This window comes from Choloepus didactylus, chromosome 7 (genome assembly GCF_015220235.1).
Source record: "Choloepus didactylus isolate mChoDid1 chromosome 7, mChoDid1.pri, whole genome shotgun sequence".
Classification (NCBI taxonomy): domain Eukaryota; kingdom Metazoa; phylum Chordata; class Mammalia; order Pilosa; family Megalonychidae; genus Choloepus; species Choloepus didactylus.
In genome coordinates, this window is record NC_051313.1 from 58775629 (window position 1) to 58798456 (window position 22828).

The following is a 22828-nucleotide window of genomic DNA, read 5'->3' on the forward strand; positions in this document are numbered from 1 at the left end:
ATCATAAACCTGTTGAGAGTACTGAAAGCAAAGGACTCCGTTGAAAAATTTAGTGAAGGAGGAGAGTAAAAATTTTGGTCAAAATGAGGTATAAGATATTTCTTGCATTTTAACTTCAGTGTGGTGCATTCTCATGATCATAATCTACATGATAATTAGGAAGAATGGAAGAGTTGACTTGCACTGTCTCACGTGGTGCTAACCAGTATCTACTCCATAGAATGTAATTTTTGTAGTATATGGGAAGTATGCATTTCAGTCTGCATGAGGGAATTATAGGTTCATCAAGAGATTTGGAACCATACTGATATCCACAATATTGGAATAAATACTTAGCACATCTCATGATTATTTCAAAAGAAACAGGCTAACCGTGGTGATTCTGAACTTATACAATAGTCTGAAGACATTTTTTTCACGAATTTTCTTGCTGGTATTTGAGATGTCTGCCTAAGAAATTCTTTGTCGCGATAAGTGTGTTTTGGAAGATACAAAATGGGAAGGAAGTTTCAGGTATTGGAGAATTCATAAACCATTAGAAAAATCTTATTACAAAGGAAGGTTAAAAAATCGGGGGCTTTCTCCACATATTCTTCTGCTGGAAGAATATGCTATGTAGTAGATGTAGCCACAAGTACCATGCCCTTGTTATTAATAAAATTGGACCTACACTAACAGTATTGAGTTTTGTAAGCATCATGATAGGTTCATAACAAGGTCCTCTTACTCTTTGGTTGGCTATCAAAAACTAACCAGTCTTATCCTGAATTGGGTGGATCATTAAAGCCCTACATCATTAAAATGGGCATAAAATAATCTCTACCTTCCTGCATTGTCCTGTTAAATGAGATAATAGTAGTAGAGAAATCTTAAAACTCTATTGACATAGAAATGGTATGGTAGTGAGTAGCAAAATGAATGCTGATTAAATCCTCTTTTTATGTAACTTTTTGTGAACTTGTCAAGGTAAAACTGACTAAAATCTTTATTTGTTGCAACATGGGGGAAAATGTTGGAGAATTAGTAATTAGGTGTTATAATATTGGAGGAGGGAGAAATTAATTTTGTTTGGCCTGTATAAAATGTGACTAATTTCTAGTCACAAATTATCTTAAGATCCACGTTCTTATTGAAACTCATAATTTTAAGATGAGGAGTATATAGAGAAGCACAATTCATGAATATTTATATATTTTTAATTTTTAGGTTTACTTATTAGGTACATGTGACATACATAAGCTGGTTGAAATATATATATATATATATATATATATATACATATATATGTGTTTGTTGTTTTGTAAGGAATGATGTTGACTTATGAAGAGCAGAAACACAAGGATCAAGCTTATGTACATTGAAGATATCCTTTAAAAACTTAAGTGAGGGAGGAAGCATACACATTTGATTTATGGCTGTGTGATCTCCGTTTTATTTCACTTTCAAGGCTCTCTTGATCAAATAAGGTCTTCAGAATTACTTAAGTATTCTAAAGAGCTGAATTTTTAAATGCCTTTTTTTTATATTAATGTAACCAATTGTACTTAGTGTGTGTGAAGTACACTGTGGGAATGCTAAGGATATGAGAATAAAGAATGGACCCATCCTTATGAGGAGTCTATACTGTAGCAGGTACACATTTAGTATACATGATAATACACATAACTGTGTACTGTGATGCATGCTATAGAACATGAAGAACAAAATATGCTAACCCAGAAGAAAGAATGATTCATTCTACCTTTGGAAAAGGGGATACTTCACAGAAAATATGCCAGTCAATCTAAACCACTAATAAATGAATATTTTTGTTTGCTTGCTTTGATTTTAAAATTTTTTGCATAGTAACATATATACAACATAACCATTTCCATTTTAACTTCTTCTATGGGTACAATTAAGTGATAGTAATTGCATTTACAATATGGTGCTACCGTTACCACCATCTATTACCGAAACTGTTCCATCATCCCAAACAAAAATTCTGTACCCATTAAGCAATATCTCCCCATTCACCCAAAACAAGCCCCTAGTAACCTGTAATCTACTTGCTGTCTCTGAATTTGCTTATTCTAGGTGTTTCATATAAATGACATCATACAATATTTATCCTTTTGTGTTTGACTTGTTTCACTCAAGATGTTATCTTTGAGGTTTATCCGTGTTGTAGCATATATTAATACTTCATTTTTTTTACAACTGAATAATATTCCATTGTATGTATTTACCATATTGTGCTTACCTGTTCATATGTTGATGGATGCTTGGGTTGTTTTCACCTTTTGGCTACTGTGAATAAGGCTTCAAATGGAGAGTGGTGTATAAGCATCAATTCTAGTCCCTGTTTTTACTTTTGTTGTTTGTTTGTTTGTTTTTTGGTATAAACATAGGAGTGAAATTGCTGGGCCATACGGTAATTCTGTGTTTAACTGTCTGAGGAATCGCTAATGATGCACCATTTTACATTCCCACAATGTATGAGGGTTCCTGTTTCTCTGCATCCTCACTAATTTTTTTTTTTTTTTTTTTTTTTTTTTTTGGTAATAATAGGCATTCTAGTGTGTGTGAAGTGGTATGTCATTTTGGTTTTGACTTGCATTTCTCTAAGGACCAGTGATGTTGAACATCTTTTCTTGTGATTATTGGCCATTGTATATCCTCCTTGGAGAAATATGTATATTCAAGTACTTTGCCTATTTAAAAATTGGGTTGTCTTTTCGTGGTTGAGTTGTAGGAGTTCTTTATATATTCTTGATATTAAACTTTTACCAGGTGTATGATTTGCAATTCTTTTTTCCCATTCTGTAGATTGTCTTTTCACTTTCCGGATTACGCCGTTTGATACACAAAAGTTTTTAATTTTGATGAAGTCCAGTGTATCTATTTTTTCTTTTGTTGCTCATGCTTTTTGGTTTCATATAGAAAAATCCATTTCCTAATCTAAGGTCTTGAAAATATTCCCCTATGTTTTCTTCCAGGAGTGTTATGGTTTTGGTTTTTACATTTAGATAAAACCAACCCATTTTAAGTTGTTTTTTTGTATATGGTGTGATGTAGGGGTCCACTTTCGTTCTTTTGTATGTGGATATCCAGTTTTTCTAGCAGCATTTATTAAAGAGACTATTCTCCTATTGACTATACTTGACACCCTTGTCAAAAGTCAGTTGGTCATAGTTGTATGGGTGTATTTCTGAACTCTATTCTATTCCATTGTTTTGTAGTTTTCAGTGGACAAGTCTTTCACTTCCTTGGTTAGATTTATTCCTAGATATTTTTATTCTTTTAGTTGCAATTGTGAATGTAATTATGTTCTTGATTTTCTTTTAGGATTGTTCATTGCTGGTGTATAAAAAACACAACTGATTTTTTTCTGCTGATCCTATATCCTGCAAATTTGCTGACTTTTTATTAGCTCTAGTAGATTCCTAGTTTCCTTATGGATTCTTGGAATTTTCTCTGTGTAGGATCATATCATCTGCAAATAGAGATAGTTCTACTTCTTCCTTTCCATTTCAGGTGCCTTTTATTTTTTTCTCTTGCCTAGTTGATCTGGCTAGTGCTTACAGTACAATATAGAATATCAATGGTGAAAGTGGGCATCTTTGAGTTGCTCCTGAGCATAGGGGGAAAGCTTTCAGTCTTTCACAGTTGAGTATGATATTAACTGTAGGTTATTCATATATGCCCTTTGTTATATTGAGGAAGCAGCCTTCTAGTCCTAGTTTTTTGAGTGTTTATTATCCAGAAAAGTTGCTGCATTTGGTCAAATGCCTTTTCTGCATCAATAATGGATATGGTTCTGTCAGATGGAGGGCAAGTAAGTCATACTCTAGGTTCTCAAGTGGACCCTTCCTCAAATTACGACTTTGTAATTGCCACTACAGTCATTCCATAGACCATATGCAATAGCATAAAAATTCTTCTGTGGAAGTATGAAAGTTAGAAAAAATAGATCATCCTAAAATTACTATCTCATTCTGTTATACCATCATTCACTCTGGGATTGTTTAAACAATTAAATAATTTTTAATATTGTTAGGAAAGACAATGCAAATGTCTAATGTGTGGCATCTTCCTGAAGGAACTTAAGCAGTCATCCTTCAAGTCAGGAAAGAGGCCATGGCTATTTGTGTCTCCACAGTCTAATACAGTTCTTTTTGCATATTAGTTATCCACTGAATGTTTTCAGAATTAAGGCCAATGGAGAAACTAGTAATGCACAAGAAAAGTTAAATGATTATACCAGAGTGAAAGCTTTGGGACATTAATGGAAAAACCACTTGATTTGATTTTAGATGACCTAATTACATGATTTAGGACAAGTTATTTCATCTTCTTTAACTTAAATTTACTCCTCAAATGGTATCATACCACTTACTACCTTATATTGTAAAAATTGAGCTGATAGCTTTTACACGTTATATTTATCAGAATAAAAAAACAAATGTGTGCTCTAGTTTTACAACAATTATAATAATAATACTGATAATTACTACTTACTGAACATTTGCTATTTTACTGATACTCTTTAAATGTAAAATGTATATGAAAAGAGCATCAAAGCTGAGTTACTTTCTAGGTCTCCTGTACTCCTCCTAGGTAATTGAGAGGTTTGGAATAGAAGACCTCTATGAGTTCATATAATTTCTTTGACTAAATGGAGAAGATAATAATACAATACACACCATATCACGGTGTCATGCACTATTTAATGTAAATTGTTTTATGTATACATAATTTTTAATGGGATTGATAACTGACACAGTGTTCTGGAGAGCATTTCTCAGGAATTAGGATGAAAGCTGAAACCTCTTTAAAGAAACCTAATTATGAGAGAGTGCACTTGCGGTCAACACCAGTGGAAAAGGGGGAGAGAGCAGGACTGAGCAGATGAGAATTTGAGCTGTGATGCTTTCTCATCAGAATCCTCGGTTAACCCCCCATCGGACTTTCCATCCACCTTCTGAATTGTCCCATTGAAGAGAGGGAGTCAGGCCTTTATACTTCTATGTTGTTTCATACATTGGACAGAGGCTTCCATAGGGAGAAGCTGGGAGTCATTCTGTAGACAAGGAAATTCTGATTGAGACTGAGAGCTGAAGTCTGTTCCCCAGAGGTTATTTTGATAGTAAGTTTTTCAGTTCTTTATCTACTACAGAGAGTTAAAAAAAAATAAGAGGGACAAAATTCAGGGTGTATTTAGAGAATAGTTGATGTAAACTAGATGAACAAAGATTTGTGGGAAGGCCTATTGGTAAAGTGTGATAAAGTTTACTTTGAAGAAAATAGACCTTGCTGATACATAGTGGGGTAAACCTGGATGTTTTTGAACAGGCATGACACAATTGATCCTGGATTCAGTTTTAAACCGTGCTGTATTTTCCACTGTGTACTTGTATCACATACAGTCATTTGTTAGAAAGTATTTCTCCTGTCTAGCCTTGATTCCTGTGGGAAAAACTATGTAGAAGACATTTTCTGAAAATATGAGGAAACATCAGAGAATCTGCCATTATGGTGTGGAGACACACTAATTCTCTTCAAAGATATAGAATCTGTCTCCAAAAGGAACTATTTGCTTTCCCTCATCTTCGATTTTGTTATATGGATGAATGGTTTATATAGCTTTTACACTCACATTATATCATTAAAATTTGAAGTAAATTTCTGAGGTTGGTAAGGCAATTATTAATGCTGGAGAGTGACTTTAACATGGCCATACAGTAAATGATATAGTAGTGACCAAGATTACTGAAATCCAGTACACTGTACCCACTTACCTCAGAATTATTGAGAATTTATATAATATTATCATGGACTGCTATTTTAAATAATTTAGCTGTACAGTCTTTTATATGGGAATATGAAGACTGTTTCAATAGCCTGGTGATAAATACTGTTCAATGAAAATGAGGCATACTAAGACGTGTTATTTCCTGAGGATATTAACAACAAATATAATATCTGGGAGATAGCATTGGTAAATATAGTATTTGCCTTCTGGCTACAATTTTATTGCCCTTCTTCAAGAAACCTTAAAAATAGCTCTGCTTATTTTTCAAGACCTGCATATTTTAACTTGACTAATTTCCCTTATGTTTTCCAATGCCCAGATCTGATTTCTCTGCCAAAATTAAGATTTTTTTTTCAGTATTCCCTTTGCTTTTATTTGTAAGGTTTAGTTAATGTTCCATATGAAAGATAACCATAGAGTTACATGATGTAACATTACACATAAGCAAAATTATACCAAAATAGACAGTACCAAAAGTCATTTCCTTTATTTTTCAGCAATGTTTTCAACTCACATGAATTAATTACAGAAATAAAATGACTCAACTGTTGCTGTTTTTCTCATAAATTAACCCAGAGCTTCTCTTTTCAGTGATTTAAAATAGTACTGTCAAGTTATGTGTACCTTCAATAAAATAAATTAACTCTACTTGAATTTATGTATTTTGATATTTCTTAGGAAATTTTAAGCTTGATCTTTGAGGGAACATGAAGTTAAAAAAATATATTTTAGTGTGCGTTAGCAACTACTGCTCACACAATATCAAGTAATATTAAATTCATTGGCAACCTCTACAGTCTCTACAAAGTAAAACAAGATATAAGTGCATATAACATTTTAGAAATAAATTTTAAATATACATACATATGCACATTTATGTCATCTACACCATAAAAATCAATCAAATGAGAATCCTTTTAAAATAAACTGTTAAAAAATATGTGTTTCTGTTAAGATTCTAGTCATTTTATAAACCTGAGGTTATCTGAAAGGCAGAGCAGAATTCAGATATCCTAATTCATGCCACAGGGCATGGCATTTAGTGTTCATATGCTTTGCCTTGCAAGTTGGAGACTTTGTGAGTGAATTTGATTCTTCTGATATTTAAGTATTTTTGTGACACCATTAATTTAAGAATATAGATGCATTTACATTTTTTCTTTAGTAGTTAACAGGAATTATATATATAAAAGAGTATATATATATAGAGAGAGAGAGAAGATGATTTTTAAATACTGTTTTAACACAGTTTTAATTAGGGAAAATATGGCCATGCTAGCATTAGTACTAGTAACTAGGACTCATTGAGTGCTTACTATGTGTCATTCACTTTTCATCTAAAGCCCCATATATTTACATAATGTCTTCATAGCCCAAACTTTATAATGGAAATTTAGGAAAAAAATTAGATGTTTTTGTGATATAGTCCTACAGTTGTACCTCATACATTTTCTCACCCTAGTCTTCAGATGTTATCAGTGAAATGTTTGCCTTGCTGTTAGACTTCACCTTGTAAAAAGACAGAAGCATCTTTGTTCTTATTCTCTAGCCCCTGCACTATATTGGACCTAGGTTAGGTACTCAGTAAATATTTGTTGAATGATTATGTAAATTCTTTGTATATTGCAATGGGAAATGAGACTTTTTAAGATTATTTACCTTATTGTAGAAAAGGTAATTCAATTCAAATGATGTAGTTATATTTAAATTGTTCAATGAATACAGAACATAACAATTCCAAGTATTGAAATTTTGTGATTTTTGTCATGAAATTATATGTTTTAAACTTTTAAATGAGTATTTAAGCAGAGTTTTAGAACAAAACCTAAAAGTACTATCTTCTTGTAAAATATTAAATTTACAAATAACAGTTAATTTTTAAAACTATTGCAATTCTCTGTATTTTGAAAACTTGCTGAAAATATAATTAACTTCTATTTTTTATATAACATTAAATATTGTAGAAAGCATGAACAGAGACTAAGATTTGAGATCTCTTTTGTTAGTCCTTGGGACTTTTATTTTAAGCACAAACTGTAGCTTTTCATAAATTATTTTAGTATTTTTTTCCTTTTGGTAGCTGTGTGATTGCTTTAGACTACAATATATAGCTGTGCTATGATTTTTATCAGTTAAATCATATATAAAGAAATGACCCTAAGCAACCTGTGTTCTCACACCCACAGTTCCATCTTGCCTTCCCAGCTCTAAGCTCTCCTGTCACAACATCTTTGTGACTTGTCAAGCCAATCTTTTTCTAATATTATAAATATTTGTAATGAACTCTTTATACTGATGTTGCAAGTGACAAGTTGATCTTCCTACTGTTTGATGGAAGGGCTATTTGAAGACATTTGAAAGAAACCTAGCATAAGATATTTTAAGGAGTCTCTCATAATTCCATTTAATGCGTCTTAAATCTTCAATATACCTTAAATTCTTTATTCTCAGAATTGCTGCTTTGTGGATAATGATGAAGAAGTATCTGGGGAGAAAGAATTAATTTGGGCAATAACCCAGTTATACTACCTATACTGAGATAATTTAATTTCATCCAATTTTGAAGGAAATATTTATTTTCTATAGGCATGAGGATAACTAAGGCATGTACACTTATGCAGATGGAGCAGAGAGTGTGAGTTGTAGAAATGTTATGCATTTCTATAATTTTCCCCCTCATAAAAGTACTAAACTTGCTTAGTGAATTGCAGTAAGTAGTAAGTGTCAGAAAGACCAATATCAGTATATTCCTTTCAATATCCAGAGCAGTTTTTTTTTTTAACAGAGCCAATTCATTATCTAATAAATTATAGAAGATGCTGTATCGACACTAGCAGAATATTCAATACAAAAATCAGTTATGAGTTTTTTTCCTGAGTTTTTGGGGCTAGGCAAGTTTGTCATATTCTTGGTGTTTTTAGTCTAGAAACTTCAACATGATTAAGAAGTAGCACCATTTCAGCATTCTCCTTTGAAAAGTTTTTATAACTCTATGATTAAAGGATTTAAATTTGTAACTGGTTAAAATTAAGCCTCCTCTAAATTGACTCTTCAAAAAATATATGACTTCCCATTAGCATCATTATCCTGGTATAGTCCATACTGATGGAATTAGGTAGAGTAATTCTGATTATATGTTTTGTCATTAACGGGAAATTCCTCATTTTACTACTGTCAGTTTGTTGGGTAGAGATGGCATAGATTTGAAAATGCATCCTCTGGAATAATATTTATAAAGAAATAATCACTTTACCTTTGAAGTAAGGAAGTTTCTTCAAGTGAGGTAAATAAACTCTCTTTTAAATGAAAGGTTACTAACCAGACCACCTGCTGATTACTTTCAAGTTAAAAAAAAAAATACGAAAGCAGGTTAATTTCAGGGACTTAGGTAAGATATGTAGAATTTTTTCTGGTTACAACCTTGAGTCAGTATATATTGACTACAATCTCTTTTCTGGAGGTATTACACAATTATAAATCATAAAACAGCAAATTATGTTATATAGTAGGCATACCTTCTAAAAATACAAATTGACGTATTTGTGAAAGAGTTCCAATATGAATTGAATCATGAAGTGGTTTTTGGTTAATCCTTAGTTGACCGAATCAGTTTTATCTATTTTTTTGTGTGTGTGCTGTTCCACTATAGAAACAGGTTTTGATCGTGAATTGTTTGTTGAGTTCTTATATAGCAAACTATTGTGGCCATTTCTCCTAAGTGTTATTAGAGAGGTAGCATTGTGGAGAATAGACAGACACAATTTCAGAAAATTTCATTTAAAGGCAAGAAATCAATAAGCTGCATTTCAGAGGATGAAAAGTCAGTGGATGGTAATTTTATACATTATGCATGTATATTCACTAGTACACATAATGTAAATTGGTAATGATGATTATGGTTATGATAATAATAATCATAAAAACCTGGGCTCATAAACTACATATTTCCAGTCCCATTTTCTACCCACAGTTACCCCCAACCATATATACCATCTCAAGCCCTGGATAAGATGAGGGACATCACCCCATAAGAGGTAGGAGATAGTCTTTAAATTGACAAGCATTTAGTTGTTTTGTGTTCATTATCAGTGTTAAGAGAGTAAATGCTGATTATTTTATTCCTTGCTTCTTCGTTGGTGATGAATTGAAGCACATTTGATTCAGACAGGCAATCTGGTGGAATGATGCAGAGCCATCTACAAAACATCTGTACTAATCCACCAATGCAGTAAATTAGAGGTACAAGGAAAAGACATTGATCCAAGAGGATCATTAAGAGTTTTAACCAACTGATCCAAGTAATAGGGTAAAAGAGACAACACTATCAAGATTTGCTTTTCAAATCTGTGAATTACAACTGCAGAAGCCTGATTGTAATGTGTTCCAATTCAATTGTTTATGACTTTGTTTCTCCCTGTGCTGTTGTAAGCAATGAATAAGGATCAATTAAGAGATAAAAACCAGGAAAAAATTATCCAAATTTTCCTGCATTACATTTATCAAAAGTCAGTCACAAAGGGAGAGATAATTGCTACAACCTGGCAAAATTAATCGAGGATGAAGCAGAGTGGATAATGTATGTTCTGTGACAAAGTACGTGGCAGAGATATACATACAGACCTGTAGCTAGCTGCTTGTCTTGTTTAAGACACAAGGACAAGAGAAGGGGATCTATGAAAAACAATTAGCATAGCTTCAAAGCATGCAGTTCTTAATTATCCATAGCATGTTGACATCAGATAATTAGTGTCCCAATTTTTAATAATGGTCATTACCTTCAGCATATAGAAAGATACAGAACACTAAGCATTGTGTTCATAATGGCAATCATATATAATAATAAACGCTAGGATTTGGTTAAGCCTTTTCACTATTTTATAGCCCATTCATATGTTTCTAGTACTCTTTAACACAACATTCTTAGCTCCTTTTATATCAGGCTACTCTGCATGTGATTCTTACGTATTTACATGTATAGACGTGTACTATATGTACTTTAACTTCATATTTTTTGAGTACATAATACATTCCTAATCCTGGCTAGAAGTCCATAATTATTTGCAGCTGATCAGAAAGGGAACTGGACAGGAATGAGGAGAAATAACAGAAATTCTTCCTCATTTCTGGGAAGATGGAGCTGATGTCATATTACTAGCGAATCTCCTGTATTGCCTTTGTAAGAAAGGAGCATATTAATAATTAATAACAGAATAAGAGATAGCATATATGTGCTTTAATTAGCATATTAGTTAAAAACTTATTCGGCATAATTGTGTATTCCAAGCAGAAAAATATTACCTATATTGTCCTAGTATTTTCACAGTTTGTCTTTTAGAATAAAGATAATATGTATGGGAGGCGGGGCAAGATGGCAGACTGGTGAGCTGTATGTTTTAGTTACTCCTCCAGGAAAGTAGGTAAAAAGCCAGGAACTGCGTGGACTGGACACCACAGAGCAATCTGTCTTTGGGCATACTTCATACAACACTCATGAAAACGTGGAACTGCTGAGATCAGCGAAATCTGTAAGTTTTTGCGGCCAGGGGACCCGCGCCCCTCCCTGCCAGGCTCAGTCCCGGGGGAGGAGGGGCTGTCAGCTCCAGGAAGGAGAAGGGAGAATTGCAGTGGCTGCTCTCATCGGAAACTCATTCTACTGATTCAAACTCCAACCATAGATAGACTGAGGCCAGACACCAGAGACTCTGAGAGCAGCCAGCCCAGCAGAGAGGAGACGGGCATAGAAGGAAAACAACACGAGAAGCTCCAAAGTAAAAGCAGAGGATTTTTGGAGTTCTGGTGAACACAGAAAGGGGAAGGGCTGAGATCAAGCCTTGAGGCGCATATGCAAATCCCGAAGCAAGGCTGATCTCTCTGCCCAGGGCACCTTTCCTTAATGGCCCTGGTTGCTTTGTCTATTAGCATTTCAATAACCCATTAGATCTCTGAGGAGGGCCGTTTTTTTTTTTTTTTTTTTTTTTAAATCCTTTTTGCTTTTTCTAAAACAATTACTCTAAGAAGCTCAATACAGAAAGCTTCAAAGAATTGAAATTTGGGCACGTCAAGTCAAGAGCAGAAATAAGAGAGCTCTGAGACAAAAGGCAATAATCCAGTGGCTGAGAAAATTCACTAAACAACACAACTTCCCAAGAAAAGGGGGGTGTCCGCTCACAGCCACCATCCTGGTGGACAGGAAACACTCCTGCCCATCGCCAGCCCCATAGCCCAGAGCTGCCCCAGACAACCCAGTGTGACGGAAGTGCTTCAAATAACAGGCACACACCACAAAACTGGGCGTGGACATTAGCCTTCCCTGCAACCTCAGCTGAATGTCCCAGAGCTGGGAAGGGGGAGCAGTGTGAATTAACAGAGCCCCATTCAGCCATCATTTGAGCAGACTGGGAGCCTCCCAACACAGCCCAGCAGCCCAGAACTGCCCTGGGGGGACGGCACTCACCTGTGACATAGCACAGTCATCCCTCAACAGAGGACCCGGGGTGCACAGCCTGGAAGAGGGGCCCACTTGCAAGTCTCAGGAGCCATACGCCAATACCAAAGACTTGTGGGTCAGTGGCAGAGACAAACTGTGGCAGGACTGAACTGAAGGATTAGACTATTGCAGTAGCTTTAAAACTCTAGGATCATCAGGGAGATTTGATTGTTAGGGCCACCCCCCCTCCCCGACTGCCCAGAAACACACCCCACATACAGGGCAGGCAACACCAACTACACACGCAAGCTTGGGACACCAATTGGGCCCCACAAGACTCACTCCCCCACTCACCAAAAAGGCTAAGCAGGGGAGATCTGGCTTGTGGAGAACAGGTGGCTCGTGGACGCCACCTGCTGGTTAGTTAGAGAAAGTGTACTCCACGAAGCTGTAGATCTGATAAATTAGAGATAAGGACTTCAACTGGTCTACAAACCCTAAAGGAACCCTATCAAGGACAGCAAATGCCACGAGGCCAAAAACAACAGAAAATTATAAAGCATATGAAAAAACCAGACGATATGGATAACCCAAGCCCAAGCACCCAAATCAAAAGACCAGAAGAGACACACCTAGAGCAGCTACTCAAAGAACTAAAGATGAACAATGAGACCCTAGTACGGGATATGAAGGAAATCAAGAAGACCCTAGAAGAGCATAAAGAAGACATTGCAAGACTAAATAAAAAAATGGATGATCTTATGGAAATTAAAGAAACTGTTGACCAAATTAAAAAGATTCTGGACACTCATAGTACAAGACTAGAGGAAGTTGAACAACGAATCAGTGACCTGGAAGATGACAGAATGGAAAATGAAAGCATAAAAGAAAGAATGGGGAAAAAAATTGAAAAACTCGAAATGGACCTCAGGGATATGATAGATAATATGAAGCGTCCGAATATAAGACTCATTGGTGTCCCAGAAGGGGAAGAAAAGGGTAAAGGTCTAGGAAGAGTATTCAAAGAAATTGTTGGGGAAAACTTCCCAAATCTTCTAAACAACATAAATACACAAATCATAAATGCTCAGCGAACTCCAAATAGAATAAATCCAAAAAAACCCACTCCGAGACATATACTGATCACACTGTCAAACATAGAAGAGAAGGAGCAAGTTCTGAAAGCAGCAAGAGAAAAGCAATTCACCACATACAAAGGAAACAGCATAAGACTAAGTAGTGACTACTCAGCAGCCACCATGGAGGCGAGAAGGCAATGGCACGATATATTTAAAATTCTGAGAGAGAGGAATTTCCAGCCAAGAATACTTTATCCAGCAAAGCTCTCCTTCAAATTTGAGGGAGAGCTTAAATTTTTCACAGACAAAGAAATGCTGAGAGAATTTGCTAACAAGAGACCTGCCCTACTGGAGATACTAAAGGGAGCCCTACAGACAGAGAAACAAAGACAGGACAGAGAGACTTGGAGAAAGGTTCAGTACTAAAGAGATTCGGTATGGGTACAATAAAGGATATTAATAGAGAGAGGGAAAAATATGGCAAACATAATCCAAAGGATAAGATGGCTGATTCAAGAAATGCCTTCACGGTTTTAACGTTGAATGTAAATGGATTAAACTCCCCAATTAAAAGATATAGATTCGCAGAATGGATCAAAAAATATGAACCATCAATATGTTGCATACAAGAGACTCATCTTAGACACAGGGACACAAAGAAATTGAAAGTGAAAGGATGGAAAAAAATATTTCATGCAAGCTACAGCCAAAAGAAAGCAGGTGTAGCAATATTAATCTCAGATAAAATAAACTTCAAATGCAGGGATGTTTTGAGAGACAAAGAAGGCCACTACATACTAATAAAAGGGGCAATTCAGCAAGAAGAAATAACAATCGTAAATGTCTATGCACCCAATCAAGGTGCCACAAAATACATGAGAGAAACATTGGCAAAACTAAAGGAAGCAATTGATGTTTCCACAATAATTGTGGGAGACTTCAACACATCACTCTCTCCTATAGATAGATCAACCAGACAGAAGACCAATAAGGAAATTGAAAACCTAAACAATCTGATAAATGAATTAGATTTAACAGACATCTACAGGACATTACATCCCAAATCACCAGGATACGCATACTTTTCTAGTGCTCACGGAACTTTCTCCAGAATAGATCATATGCTGGGACATAAAACAAGCCTCAATAAATTTAAAAAGATTGAAATTATTCAAAGCACATTCTCTGACCACAATGGAATACAATTAGAAGTCAATAACCATCAGAGACTTAGAAAATTCACAAATACCTGGAGGTTAAACAACACACTCCTAAACAATCAGTGGGTTAAAGAAGAAATAGCAAGAGAAATTGCTAAATATATAGAGACGAATGAAAATGAGAACACAACATACCAAAACCTATGGGATGCAGCAAAAGCAGTGCTAAGGGGGAAATTTATAGCACTAAACGCATATATTAAAAAGGAAGAAAGAGCCAAAATCAAAGAACTAATGGATCAACTGAAGAAGCTAGAAAATGAACAGCAAACCAATCCTAAACCAAGTAGAAGAAAAGAAATAACAAGGATTAAAGCAGAAATAAATGACATAGAGAACAAAAAAACAATAGAAAGGATAAATATCACCAAAAGTTGGTTCTTTGAGAAGATCAACAAGATTGACAAGCCCCTAGCTAGACTGACAAAATTAAAAAGAGAGAAGACCCATATAAACAAAATAATGAATGAAAAAGGTGACATAACTGCAGATCCTGAAGAAATTAAAAAAATTATAAGAGGATATTATGAACAACTGTATGGCAACAAACTGGATAATGTAGAAGAAATGGACAATTTCCTGGAAACATATGAACAACCTAGACTGACCAGAGAAGAAATAGAAGACCTCAACCAACCCATCACAAGCAAAGAGATCCAATCAGTCATCAAAAATCTTCCCACAAATAAATGCCCAGGGCCAGATGGCTTCACAGGGGAATTCTACCAAACTTTCCAGAAAGAACTGACACCAATCTTACTCAAACTCTTTCAAAACATTGAAAAAAATGGAACACTACCTAACTCATTTATGAAGCTAACATCAATCTAATACCAAAACCAGGCAAAGATGCTACAAAAAAGGAAAACTACCGGCCAATCTCCCTAATGAATATAGATGCAAAAATCCTCAACAAAATACTTGCAAATCGAATCCAAAGACACATTAAAAAAATCATACACCATGACCAAGTGGGGTTCATTCCAGGCATGCAAGGATGGTTCAACATCAGAAAAACAATCAATGTATTACAACACATTAAAAACTCGAAAGGGAAAAATCAATTGATCATCTCAATAGATGCTGAAAAAGCATTTGACAAAATCCAACATCCCTTTTTGATAAAAACACTTCAAAAGGTAGGAATTGAAGGAAACTTCCTCAACATGATAAAGAGCATATATGAAAAACCCACAGCCAGCATAGTACTCAATGGTGAGAGACTGAAAGCCTTCCCTCTAAGATCAGGAACAAGACAAGGATGCCCGCTGTCACCACTGTTATTCAACATTGTGCTGGAAGTGCTAGCCAGGGCAATCCGGCAAGACAAAGAAATAAAAGGCATCCAAATTGGAAAAGAAGAAGTAAAACTGTCATTGTTTGCAGATGATATGATCTTATATCTAGAAAACCCTGAGAAATCAACGATACACCTACTAGAGCTAATAAACAAATTTAGCAAAGTAGCGGGATACAAGATTAATGCACATAAGTCAGTAATGTTTCTATATGCTAGAAATGAACAAACTGAAGAGACACTCAAGAAAAAGATACCATTTTCAATAGCAACTAAAAAAATCAAGTACCTAGGAATCAACTTAACCAAAGATGTAAAAGACCTATACAAAGAAAACTACATAACTCTACTAAAAGAAATAGAAGGGGACCTTAAAAGATGGAAAAATATTCCATGTTCATGGATAGGAAGGCTAAATGTCATTAAGATGTCAATTCTACCCAAACTCATCTACAGATTCAATGCAATCCCAATCAAAATTCCAACAACCTACTTTGCAGACTTGGAAAAGCTAGTTATCAAATTTATTTGGAAAGGGAAGATGCCTCGAATTGCTAAAGACACTCTAAAAAAGAAAAACGAAGTGGGAGGACTTACACTCCCTGACTTTGAAGCTTATTATAAAGCCACAGTTGCCAAGACAGCATGGTACTGGCACAAAGATAGACATATAGATCAATGGAATCGAATTGAGAATTCAGAGATAGACCCTCAGATCTATGGCCGACTGATCTTTGATAAGGCCCCCAAAGTCACCGAACTGAGCCATAATGGTCTTTTCAACAAATGGGGCTGGGAGAGTTGGATATCCATATCCAAAAGAATGAAAGAGGACCCCTACCTCACCCCCTACACAAAAATTAACTCAAAATGGACCAAAGATCTCAATATAAAAGAAAGTACCATAAAACTCCTAGAAGATAATGTAGGAAAACATCTTCAAGACCTTGTATTAGGAGGCCACTTCCTAGACTTTACACCCAAAGCACAAGCAACAAAAGAGAAAATAGATAAATGGGAACTCCTCAAGCTTAGAAGTTTCTGCACCTCAAAGGAATTTCTCAAAAAGGTAAAGAGGCAGCCAACTCAATGGGAAAAAATTTTTGGAAACCATGTATCTGACAAAAGACTGATATCTTGCATATACAAAGAAATCCTACAACTCAATGACAATAGTACAGACAGCCCAATTATAAAATGGGCAAAAGATATGAAAAGACAGTTCTCTGAAGAGGAAATACAAATGACCAAGAAACACATGAAAAAATGTTCAGCTTCACTAGCTATTAGAGAGATGCAAATTAAGACCACAATGAGATACCATCTAACACCGGTTAGAATGGCTGCCATTAAACAAACAGGAAACTAGAAATGCTGGAGGGGATGTGGAGAAATTGGAACTCTTATTCACTGTTGGTGGGACTGTATAATGGTTCAGCCACTCTGGAAGTCAGTCTGGCAGTTCCTTAGAAAACTAGATATAGAGCTACCATTCGATCCAGCGATTGCACTCCTCGGTATATACCCGGAAGATCGGAAAGCAGTGACACGAACAGATATCTGCACGCCAATGTTCATAGCAGCATTATTCACAATTGCCAAGAGATGGAAACAACCCAAATGTCCTTCAACAGATGAGTGGATAAATAAAATGTGGTATATACGCACGATGGAATACTACGCGGCAGTAAGAAGGAACGATCTGGTGAAACATATGACAACATGGATGAACCTTGAAGACATAATGCTGAGCGAAATAAGCCAGGCACAAAAAGAGAAATATTATATGCTACCACTAATGTGAACTTTGAAAAATGTAAAACAAATGGTTTATAATGTAGAATGTAGGGGAACTAGCAGTAGAGAGCAATTAAGGAAGGGGGAACAATAATCCAGGAAGAACAGATAAGCTATTTAACGTTCTGGGGATGCCCAGAAATGACTATGGTCTGTTAATTTCTGATGGTTGTAGTAGGAACAAGTTCACTGAAATGTTGCTATATTATGTAACTTTCTTGGGGTAAAGTAGGAACATGTTGGAAGTTAAGCAGTTATCTTAGGTTAGTTGTCTTTTTCTTACTCCCTTGCTATGGTCTCTTTGAAATGCTCTTTTATTGTATGTTTGTTTTCTTTTTAACTTTTTTTTTCATACAGGTGATTTGAAAAAAAGAAGGGAAAGTTAAAAAAAAAAAAAAAAAAAAAAAAAAAAAAGAAAAACAAGGGAAAAAAAAAAAAAAAAAAAAAAGATGTAGTGCCCCCTTGAGGAGCCTGTGGAGAATGCAGGGGTATTCGCCTACCCCACCTCCATGGTTGCTAACATGACCACAGACATAGGGGACTGGTGGTTTGATGGGTTGAGCCCTCTACCATAAGTTTTACCCTTGGGAAGACGGTTGCTGCAAAGGAGAGGCTAGGCCTCCCTGTATTTGTGCCTAAGAGTCTCCTCCTGAATGCCTCTTTGTTGCTCAGATGTGGCCCTCTCTCTCTGGCTAAGCCAACTTGAAAGGTGAAATCACTGCCCTCCCCCCTACGTGGGATCAGACACCCAGGGAAGTGAATCTCCCTGGCAACGTGGAATATGACTCCCAGGGAGGAATGTAGACCTGGCACCGTGGGACGGAGAACATCTTCTTGACCAAAAGGGGGATGTGAAAGGAAATGAAATAAGCTTCAGTGGCAGAGAGATTCCAAAAGGAGCCGAGAGGTCACTCTGGTGGGCACTCTTATGCACACTTTAGACAACCCTTTTTAGGTTCTAAAGAATTGGGGGTAGCTGGTGGTGGATACCTGAAACTATCAAACTACAACCCAGAACCCATGAATCTCGAAGACAGTTGTATAAAAATGTAGCTTATGAGGGGTGACAATGGGATTGGGAAAGCCATAAGGACCAAACACCACTTTGTCTAGTTTATGGATGGATGTGTAGAAAAGTAGGGGAAGGAAACAAACAGACAAAGGTACCCAGTGTTCTTTTTTACTTCAATTGCTCTTTTTCACTCTAATTATTATTCTTGTTATTTTTGTGTGTGTGCTAATGAAGGTGTCAGGGATTGATTTAGGTGATGAATGTACAACTATGTAATGGTACTGTAAACAATCGAAAGTACAATTTGTTTTGTATGACTGCGTGGTATGTGAATATATCTCAATAAAATGATGATTAAAAAAAAAAAAAAAAAAAAAAAAAGATAATATGTATGGATTTATAGTAACAGAGTTATATTGATACTACAAAAATATGTAGCAATTTATAAATTCAAATGTATGAAATAATTGACTAATTCCCTCATTAATACCCTTAAAATGAGGATAATTCTTTATAATGTGAACTATCCAATAAGCCCATGTGGTATGTTAAAATCTAGTTTAATCAAAGTTTTTGAGTGATTTTTCACTTTGTCAAGTAATGTAGTAAAGAATTTTGTTAAATTTAAGTAGAAACACTTCTATTCATTTAAAGTGTGATTCTGTTTACAAAAATTTGCTTTGCACATGATTTTTAGGGCACACCATTGGGATAGCAAGCAGAGTGTGATTAAGAGGAAAATTTTAGAACCCAAGGTTATCAAGGCACATTTTTACTATATGTATGTATTCAGATATTGTAAGCTTATTGATGGTGAGTTAATGAGTGACCTTTCCTGAGAATAGGAGTTGGAGCTATAATTAAAATGTTGGAGGTAGAGGTTTTAAGAATACCAATAATTAGGAGCTGGCACACTATCAAAAGCAGTGAAGAAGACCAAAAAGAAGTGACTGGGCCGGTCTGATAGGAAAGCTTTCACAGGAAGGGAAATTTTCTCAGAGTTAGTTCATCATGGAATCAAATGTCACAGAAGGTAAATAGAATGAAGACAAAAGAAAGTCCATTAGATTTGACAATTTGGAGCCATGAGAAACAGTTTTGCTAGGCAACTTGAAGTAGAAAATGTCATAATTGTATTTGTCATGGTTGAAAACAAAGCCTAACACGATGGCATGTGTGGTGTAAGGGCTCAGTGTTTGCTGAATTGAATTGTAATAGATTATTTTTATGCTGGTTTCATACAACATTTATCATATTGTTAAAGATTATAAGACAAAGAGCCTGAATTTTATTTGGAAAAAAAAAACCACAAACAAAAGCGCTGCCTTTGTTCTTTTCTAATACATTATCATAACCTTGTTTTTTTCCTTGTTTTGACATCTTATCCTGTTTTCCTACATCGCTGACATCACCAAGAACCCAAATTTAGCCTTACATAAATGTCATTGTTGAGAACCTTATAATCTCAGAAATAAAAGTCATAAAAGGAAAGATGTCACTTACATAAGATTAAAGTTATACAGTTGTAACAATCTCTCCTCTAATATATTTATCATTCTTAATATCAAAAATTGCTATAAAATCAAATGACTGGTTACACAAATCTCATGGAAGACTCAGGTTTGTTACTAAATGTATACTTATAGTTGTATCAGTTTTTTGTTTTCATATTTTTTTCCCTATTTTTCCTGCTTTCTCTCAGAATATTGTTACCATGTCCCATATCATGTGCTCACCTATAAAAAGTATGAAGACCATCTAAAAGTTTGGAAACTTTTTTCTTGCTATTTTCAGTATTTGTTAGTACTGATAAACTTTTGCCTTTGATTTCTATTTAGTCATGTTTGATTTATCTTTAAATTTACATAAACAAAGAACTGAAATTCATGATGCTATGTCAACAAACCCTGGATATTAACACAATTTGTAGGTTATTGTGGGAGCACCTGCTGCATTAAATACAGGTGTTATGTTTGAAAAGGTACTAACTGACCTCCTTTAGGCTGCTATCGGACTACTTTGATGTTTCATTATTTTATTCAATACAGGTATGAAATGGATGAATGGATCGTAATTATAGGGTTCTTATGACGCTTTTTCAGACTATTTTTCTGGACAAGCATTAGGAAATATGACAAATCATGATAGGTTTACTTTATACATTGTTGATTAAGATTAAGTTACTAACTGGAACCTAAAAGGAACAAAAAGAACAATGTCTTCTGATAAAATGTGTCAGATGTTTGCCATTCCTGTTTAGAATTTTAATCAGTAAGCTTTAGGAAAGAAAAATATGAACAGATAATTCTCTTACAAATGTATTTTTGTATTTTCCTTCTTGTACTCCAGTCACATTTAGGCCCTGTGTATCAAATTTACATCTGTAAAATCTGAATTGTGTGGTTACTTATGAATTTTCTTTCTTTTAGGGTTTTCAACATGAGTAAAAAATTGTTATGGTCTAATTCATATTCTTTTTATTTAAAACAATTTTCTCAGTATTACTTTATTAGTAGTAGCTTAAATCATTTATAATGAGCCTTTTAAATGCCTAGTTCATAGCGCAAAATAGGTTTATTATTTTATTGCCTTTTAATTGGAAGGGTATGTGATATTTGGATAGATGGATTGTTGAGAGGAATTTGAATTCAAGTTTTTTCTTTTTTTAAGTTTAAATTAAAAATGAAGTGTAAGAATTTTGACAAAAATCACAGTTGTTTGAGGGTTTGCAATTGTAAATCAGGATTCACATTATCAAAGTTGTCCAAAAAACAAATATCTCTCACCTATTCTGCTAAGATTATTTTTTCTTCTGATAGTAATTGTCCTTTTTGTGAAACCCATATGCCAGCTACAATGATACACGGTTTTCCTGTTCAGCATTAAGTTTGTTCTTACAGACAAGAAAACCCTTATGCATTGTCTTTATAGAGGTCAGTAAAAGCAATATGTGTTCATTCTTAGAGCATGCAAATGAGCAAATGTAAAGCCGTATTTTCCAATACCTGTCATTTAATTGAACATTTTCTTTCATCAATCTGCTGTTACATATATAATAAACATACCTAGGAGAACTCAACAGAGAGATTAGATTTATTATCCCTCTGGGTAACTGAAATTACTTTGCTGTTGTTATAAAACACTGTTTTTTATTGTTTTTAGACTGTAAATAAATGTCAGGACAGCAAAGAAGTAACAGCACATCCAGGAAGACTTTATTTAATAATGATGATATAAAATACTTCTTGTGCCATTCAATTTATCTAATTTATAACTCTGTGTGATTACCCCAGCATGCCTTTCATCTATAAGAATTGCGCCCTGGGGACTAGTCAATTCATCACTTGCCTTCTTTTATGGTTGCAATCCCCATTACGGTATGAACATAGAGTGATATTCTATTCTGAAACTTGCCAGCCAACTGGTTCCAGTCTAGCTGACCTTTTGTTTGTAACTGTGATCCTAATGGGTTTTCTATTGGCTCCTGTTTCTAATAGGTTATATTACAATCTACCTTTTTGTCTTTTATCATAATGAGGATAGGACTGCAAGAGAGAATTTCACACCTGCAATTACAGAGTTTTATGAAGAGGAGAGACCTACTTCAGGTTAACCTGTAGGCTTTTTTTTTTTCAAATGGCTTTTGATTTATCTGTCACCTGATCCATCAGCAATGAATAATTTTCATGGAAGGTGCACTTTAATTACATCCCCATTTGAGTTGCATTATCAAGCCCTATCTAGGTAATTAATCTCACCAAGTATCCAATTTCGGCCTTTATTGCTGGCAGGCAGGCCTCCTGAATTGTGTGTGCTTGAATGGGTCTTGGGTCTTTTTTACCAGGCAGACCCCGAAACAGATGTGGGGCCTTCCAAATCCTAGAACCGTATTTTAGAAGTCTCTTTCTTAGATATTGTGGTGAATTATATTTGCTATCACAAATATACTTCTATAAACAATGATGCATAAATTATTGCAATCATGAAAACAGTATTAAAATTGAGTCTTTCTTCACTTCTTGGTGTAGTCGATCTGTGAGGGATTTATGTGGGGAGTATGTGTTATGTTGTTAACTGTAGCTAACATCTAGATCAGTCTTCGGATATAAATTTCCACAGTTACCAGCTAAACTTCAGCATGGTCTTTTAGTTCACGATTTATGAACTGAAGTGAATATTTAGGTTAAGATATGGTTAGATCA

The 22828-nt window shown here is 35.0% G+C and overlaps 1 protein-coding gene across 1 annotated transcript in view; it reads left to right on the forward strand.

Annotated features, from left to right (window-relative positions):
• Window positions 1–22828, forward strand: part of LOC119540577 (ephrin type-A receptor 7-like) — a 238844-nt gene that overhangs the window by 57454 nt on the left and 158562 nt on the right.